The following is a 6,859-nucleotide window of genomic DNA, read 5'->3' on the forward strand; positions in this document are numbered from 1 at the left end:
GGTGCTTGAATGCCACTATGCTAGGGTCATCATATAGGGTGCCGTATGAGTGCGGTTGACCTAAGCATCACGTCCAGAGGGGCGCATCAGTGAGTTGATGCTGCAAGCGTGCAGTTGGTGTGAGGGGTCACGTCCGGTGGGACGCACCAAATGAGTGGCAAAGCGGTGGTCATTCATTCTACTGAGGGTCATTGATCAATGAGGGCACCTCGAGGTCGCAACCTGACAATGATCAAGGGATGAAGCCATGGTATGACCCATATGAATACAACCAAGATAGGTTAGGCGGTTCGAACTACAACAAAGTTGAGCAACAATGGGACCAATCTACACCAACAATGGACGAGTACTGTGCACGGTGCCTCATGTGACGGGACCTCGACCCAATCCTTGAGAGCACCAGTGAGAGACATATGAGGAAATGTCAGCTGTGTGCAACAGGATAGTTGGGTGTGGTCTTGGCGTCGATGAGGGCATCGACATAGTAAGTGGGGGAGAGTGTCATGGTCAGGCCTTGGTCCTGCCATGACTGACCCTGAACCGAGCAGCGGTCGAGACCGAGCTGGTGGGAAAGCGGTTCTAAGGAATGAAGGCGTGCATTCGGAGCTTTGGAACATGATGCTAACATGTTGTAGGGGCAATGGGAGCCCCGGGCCACAAGATACGCGGGGAAGTTCGGGACAGTGGTCGGACACCTTCAAGCCAAGTATCCTGGCGGGTGCCATTAGTGGAAGCAATGTGCGGGCACCTTCGAGTGGGTTGGTGGAGCAGCGAGCAGTATCAAGGAGCAAGGGTGACCAAAGGGAAGGTTACGGGGCCCTGAGTTAGCCGGAGAAAGACCCCGACATGACTGGGCAGAAAAGTGTCCCCGTTTCAGACATTCTTACGGTCACTGGTAGCGTATTGGGAAAATCTCTAACGCTCTTTATAGGGGGATGATTTGGTGTCAGCTCTCCACCACCCCCTTGGCTAGCGGGCAGGCGGGGGCCTGGCTAGTCTGAAGTGAGCTACTCCTAGGCACTCGTGGTGTCTAGGTGGGCGGGCATCGTAGGGTCACGAGCGTGGCACGATGTTTTCTCGGGTAAGGTAAACCCGGGGACGGTTGGGACCGGCGGGCCTCGTATCGCGCCTTTGCATTGAGACAGGGGGTTAGACGGTAGAATCCGTTATGCCCCTCGGTTTCCCCTCCTCGAGCCGGAAGGATCATGTGATGGTGTTTACGTATGAGGGATGCCATCGAGAAAAGGGGCGTGCGGACTAGCGGGTAGGCATGCTGCTAGACCCCTGCGGCCAGTCGGGATGGTGTGCTGCCACTGGGGCAGTCCACCCAAGTCCCCTTGCGGGACCAGCATGATGTAGGGTGTCAATCATGCGTGCGGGCAGTCGATACTGTTGCTAAGGGCCTGAGCCCTAAGAACCGAGTCTCGTGGGACGAAATGAGCCTAGAGGCTCCGAGCTGGGCTGTTGACCAGCTTAGGTGGGGTGCTGGCGTAAACTCAATATAGGAGCCTGCGAATGATGCGGGCGGGCATGATGTTGGGTTCGCACCATGTCAAGAGGCTTCAAGGCCATGAGAACTGGGACTATGCATCCCTATGAGCATTCGAGGATCGTGGACTGGAATAGGGTTGTCCGCGACGAAAAATGGGCACGATAGAAGGCTGACCTTGACTAGGATTAGTCTTGGTGCCACACGGACGCGTGGTTTCAATAGGAGGAACGCGCGGACCGTGACACCGAGCGTGTGCCGATGGTGGTCGAGGCAAGCGCCCGCACCAGGGCCCAACGTGTGCCGATGGTGGTCGAGGCAAGCGCCCTCACCAAGGTCGAGCGTGTGCCGATAGTGGTCGAGGCAACCGCCCGCACCAGGGCCCAGCGTGTGCCGATGGTGGTCGAGGCAAGCGCCCGCACCAGGGCCGAGCGTGTGCCGATGGTGGTCGAGGCAAGCGCCCGCACCAGGGCCCAGCGTGTGCCGATGGTGGTCGAGGCAAGCGCCCTCACCAAGGCCGAGCGTGTGCCGATGGTGGTCGAGGCAACCGGCCGCACCAAGGGCCGCCGTGTGCCGATGGTGTTCGAGGCAACCGCCCGCACCAGGGCCCAGCGTGTGCCGATGGTGGTCGAGCCAGGAGCCCGCACCAAGGGCCGACTTGTGCCGATGGTGTTCGGGGCAACCGCCCGCACCAGGGCCCTGCGTGTGCCGATGGTGCTGGGGGCAACCGCCCGCACCAGGGCCCAGCGTGTGCCGATGGTGCTGGGGGCAAGCGCCCGCACCAGGGCCCAGCGTGTGCCGATGGTGGTCGAGGCAAGCGCCCGCACCAGTGCCCAGCGTGTGCCGATGGTGGTCGAGGCAAGCGCCCGCACCAGGGCCCAGCGTGTGCCGATGGTGCTGGGGGCAAGCGCCCGCCCCAGGGCCCAGCGTGTGTCGATGGTTATCGGGGCAACCGGCCGCACCAGGGCCCAGGGTCTGCCGATGGTGCTCGAGGCAACCGCCCGCACCAAGGCTCAGCATGTGCCGATTGTGATCGAGGCAACAACCCACACCAGGGCCCAGCTTGTGCCGATGGCGGTCGAGGCAAGTGCCCGTACCGAAGGGCAGCCTATGCCGATGATGGTCGATGCATGTGCCATCACCATGCGTCATCATGTGCCATTGATGGTCGAGGCCTTGGCCGAAGTTCGATTTTGAGCCACGGTGCCCATGCTTGGCTCCAGCATGTGCTGGTGCCGCATTTTTTTCACTCGGGACAGCATCGCCGGAGCATCGCCGGAGTACCGCCGGAGAACCTGACCGGCGGCATTGGGGTTCCGGCGATTGGGAGGGGGGCCGGGGGGGTGTGCGCACATGATGTGCGATGGGTGCTGGTACTTGGCCTTGTGTTGGCCCCCTATCCCTCATCAAACCTCTGAGAATTCACACCCCCTTAAAGAGCATTTGAGATTTTACAGGTTTGCTACCAGTAGCCGTTAAAGTGTCTGAAATGGGGACACTTTTTTCAAACGGTCACAAAATCTTCTCTACTTCGAGTTTTTAGCTGAATTTTTTTGTGCATGCCAACAAAAATATAAGGATCATGCCTACAAAATTTGGGGCCAAAAATCCTTATAAAAAAATTTTAAAAAATCCCGAACCGCAAAAAGTTTCAAAAATCATGAAAAATAGAAAACGAGTCATCTTCCAACGAAACTTCACGTGAAGGCTTAGGGGACCATTGTATGAATTTACAAGCCATAAAAATGGCATTGGCACGGCAGAAATTTGAAGATGTGCCTAAACCCACCAGGGCCCAGCGTGTGCCGATGGTGCTCGAGGCAACCGCCCGCACCAGGGCCCAGCGTGTGCCGATGGTGCTCGAGGCAAGCGCCCGCACCAGGGCCCAGCGTGTGCCGACGGTGGTCGAGGCAACCGCCCGCACCAGGGCCGATAGTGTGCCGATGGTGCTCGAGGCAACCTGTCGCACCAGGGCCCAGCGTGTGCCGATGGTGATCGAGGCAACCTGCCGCACCAGGGCCCAGCGTGTGCCGATGCTGGTCGAGGCAAGCGCCCGCACCAGCGCCCAGCGTGTGCCGATGGTGCTCGAGGCAACCGACCGCACCAGGGCCCAGCGTGTGCCGATGGTGCTCGAGGCAACCTGCCGCACCAGGGCCCAGCGTGTGCCGATGGCGCTCGAGGCAAGCTCCCGCACCAGGGCCCAGCGTGTGCCGATGGTGCTCGAGGCAACCTGCCGCACCAGGGCCCAGCGTGTGCCGATGGTGCTCGAGGCAACCTGCCGCACCAGGGCCCAGCGTGTGCGGATGGTGCTCGAGGCAAGCGCCCGCACCAGGGCCCAGCGTGTGCCGATGGTGGTCGAGGCAACCGCCCGCACCAGGGCCCAGCGTGTGCCGATGGTGGTCGAGGCAACCTGCCGCACCAGGGCCCAGCGTGTGCCGATGGTGCTCGAGGCAACCTGCCGCACCAGGGCCCAGCGTGTGCCGATGGTGCTCGAGGCAACCGACCGCACCAGGGCCCAGCGTGTGCCGATGGTGGTCGAGGCAACCGCCCGCACCAGGGCCCAGCGTGTGCCGATGGTGGTCGAGGCTGCCGATGATGGTCGAGGCAACCTGCCGCACCAGGGCCCAGCGTGTGCCGATGGTGCTCGAGGCAACCGACCGCACCAGGGCCCAGCGTGTGCCGATGGTGCTCGAGGCAAGCGCCCGCACAAGGGCCCAGCGTGTGCCGATGGTGGTCGAGGCAACCTGCCGCACCAGGGCCCAGCGTGTGCCGATGGTGGTCGAGGCAAGCGCCCGCACCAGGGCCCAGCGTGTGCCGATGGTGGTCGAGGCAAGCGCCCGCACCAGGGCCCAGCGTGTGCCGATGGTGGTCGAGGCAACCTGCCGCACCAGGGCCCAGCGTGTGCCGATGGTGCTCGAGGCAACCGACCGCACCAGGGCCCAGCGTGTGCCGATGGTGCTCGAGGCAACCTGCCGCACCAGGGCCCAGCGTGTGCCGATGGCGCTCGAGGCAAGCTCCCGCACCAGGGCCCAGCGTGTGCCGATGGTGCTCGAGGCAACCTGCCGCACCAGGGCCCAGCGTGTGCCGATGGTGCTCGAGGCAAGCGCCCGCACCAGGGCCCAGCGTGTGCCGACGGTGGTCGAGGCAACCGCCCGCACCAGGGCCGATAGTGTGCCGATGGTGCTCGAGGCAACCTGTCGCACCAGGGCCCAGCGTGTGCCGATGGTGATCGAGGCAACCTGCCGCACCAGGGCCCAGCGTGTGCCGATGCTGGTCGAGGCAAGCGCCCGCACCAGCGCCCAGCGTGTGCCGATGGTGCTCGAGGCAACCGACCGCACCAGGGCCCAGCGTGTGCCGATGGGGCTCGAGGCAACCTGCCGCACCAGGGCCCAGCGTGTGCCGATGGCGCTCGAGGCAAGCTCCCGCACCAGGGCCCAGCGTGTGCCGATGGTGCTCGAGGCAACCTGCCGCACCAGGGCCCAGCGTGTGCCGATGGTGCTCGAGGCAACCTGCCGCACCAGGGCCCAGCGTGTGCGGATGGTGCTCGAGGCAAGCGCCCGCACCAGGGCCCAGCGTGTGCCGATGGTGGTCGAGGCAACCGCCCGCACCAGGGCCCAGCGTGTGCCGATGGTGGTCGAGGCAACCTGCCGCACCAGGGCCCAGCGTGTGCCGATGGTGCTCGAGGCAACCTGCCGCACCAGGGCCCAGCGTGTGCCGATGGTGCTCGAGGCAACCGACCGCACCAGGGCCCAGCGTGTGCCGATGGTGGTCGAGGCAACCGCCCGCACCAGGGCCCAGCGTGTGCCGATGGTGGTCGAGGCTGCCGATGATGGTCGAGGCAACCTGCCGCACCAGGGCCCAGCGTGTGCCGATGGTGCTCGAGGCAACCGACCGCACCAGGGCCCAGCGTGTGCCGATGGTGCTCGAGGCAAGCGCCCGCACCAGGGCCCAGCGTGTGCCGATGGTGGTCGAGGCAACCTGCCGCACCAGGGCCCAGCGTGTGCCGATGGTGGTCGAGGCAAGCGCCCGCACCAGGGCCCAGCGTGTGCCGATGGTGGTCGAGGCAAGCGCCCGCACCAGGGCCCAGCGTGTGCCGATGGTGGTCGAGGCAACCTGCCGCACCAGGGCCCAGCGTGTGCCGATGGTGCTCGAGGCAACCGACCGCACCAGGGCGGAGCGTGTGCCGATGGTGGTCGAGGCAAGCGCCCGCACCAGGGCCCAGCGTGTGCCGATGGTGGTCGAGGCAACCTGCCGCACCAGGGCCCAGCGTGTGCCGATGGTGCTCGAGGCAACCGACCGCACCAGGGCGGAGCGTGTGCCGATGGTGGTCGAGGCAAGCGCCCGCACCAGGGCCCAGCGTGTGCCGATGGTGGTCGAGGCTGCCGATGGTGGTCGAGGCAACCTGCCGCACCAGGGCCGAGCGTGTGCCGATGGTGCTCGAGGCAACCGGCCGCACCAGGGCCCAGCGTGTGCCGATGGTGGTCGAGGCAAGCTGCCGCACCAGGGCCCAGCGTGTGCCGATGGTGTTCGAGGCAACCGACCGCACCAGGGCCCAGCGTGTGCCGATGGTGCTCGAGGCAACCTGCCGCACCAGGGCCCAGCGTGTGCCGATGGTGGTCGAGGCAACCTGCCGCACCAGGGCCCAGCGTGTGCCGATGGTGGTCGAGGCAAGCGCCCGCACCAGGGCCCAGCGTGTGCCGATGGTGGTCGAGGCAACCGACCGCACCAGGGCCCAGCGTGTGCCGATGGTGCTCGAGGCAACCGGCCGCACCAGGGCCCAGCGTGTGTCGATGGTGGTCGAGGCAAGCGCCCGCACCAGGGCCCAGCGTGTGCCGATGGTGGTCGAGGCAACCGCCCGCACCAGGGCCCAGCGTGTGCCGATGGTGCTCGAGGCAACCGACCGCACCAGGGCCGAGCGTGTGCCGATGGTGGTCGAGGCAAGCGCCCGCACCAGGGCCCAGCGTGTGCCGATGGTGGTCGAGGCAACCTGTCGCACCAGGGCCCAGCGTGTGCCGATGGTGGTCGAGGCAAGCGCCCGCACCAGGGCCCAACGTGTGCCGAAGGTGCTGGGGGCAACCGCCCGCACCAGGGCCCAGCGTGTGCCGATGGTGATCGAGGCAGGCGCCCGCACCAGGGCCCAGCGTGTGCCGATGGTGGTCGAGACAAGCGCCCGCACCAGTGCCCAGCGTGTGCCGATGGTGGTCGAGGCAAGCGCCCGCACCAGGGCCCAGCTTTTGCCGATGGTGATCGAGGCAACCGGCCGCTCCAGGGCCCAGCGTGTGCCGATGGTTATCGGGGCAACCGGCCGCACCAGGGCCCAGGGTCTGCCGATGGTGCTCGAGGCAACCGCCCGCACCAAGGCTCAGCATG

Source organism: Durio zibethinus, unplaced genomic scaffold (assembly GCF_047325235.1).
Source record: "Durio zibethinus cultivar Kanyao isolate XHJ-2024 unplaced genomic scaffold, ASM4732523v1 HiC_scaffold_3, whole genome shotgun sequence".
Classification (NCBI taxonomy): domain Eukaryota; kingdom Viridiplantae; phylum Streptophyta; class Magnoliopsida; order Malvales; family Malvaceae; genus Durio; species Durio zibethinus.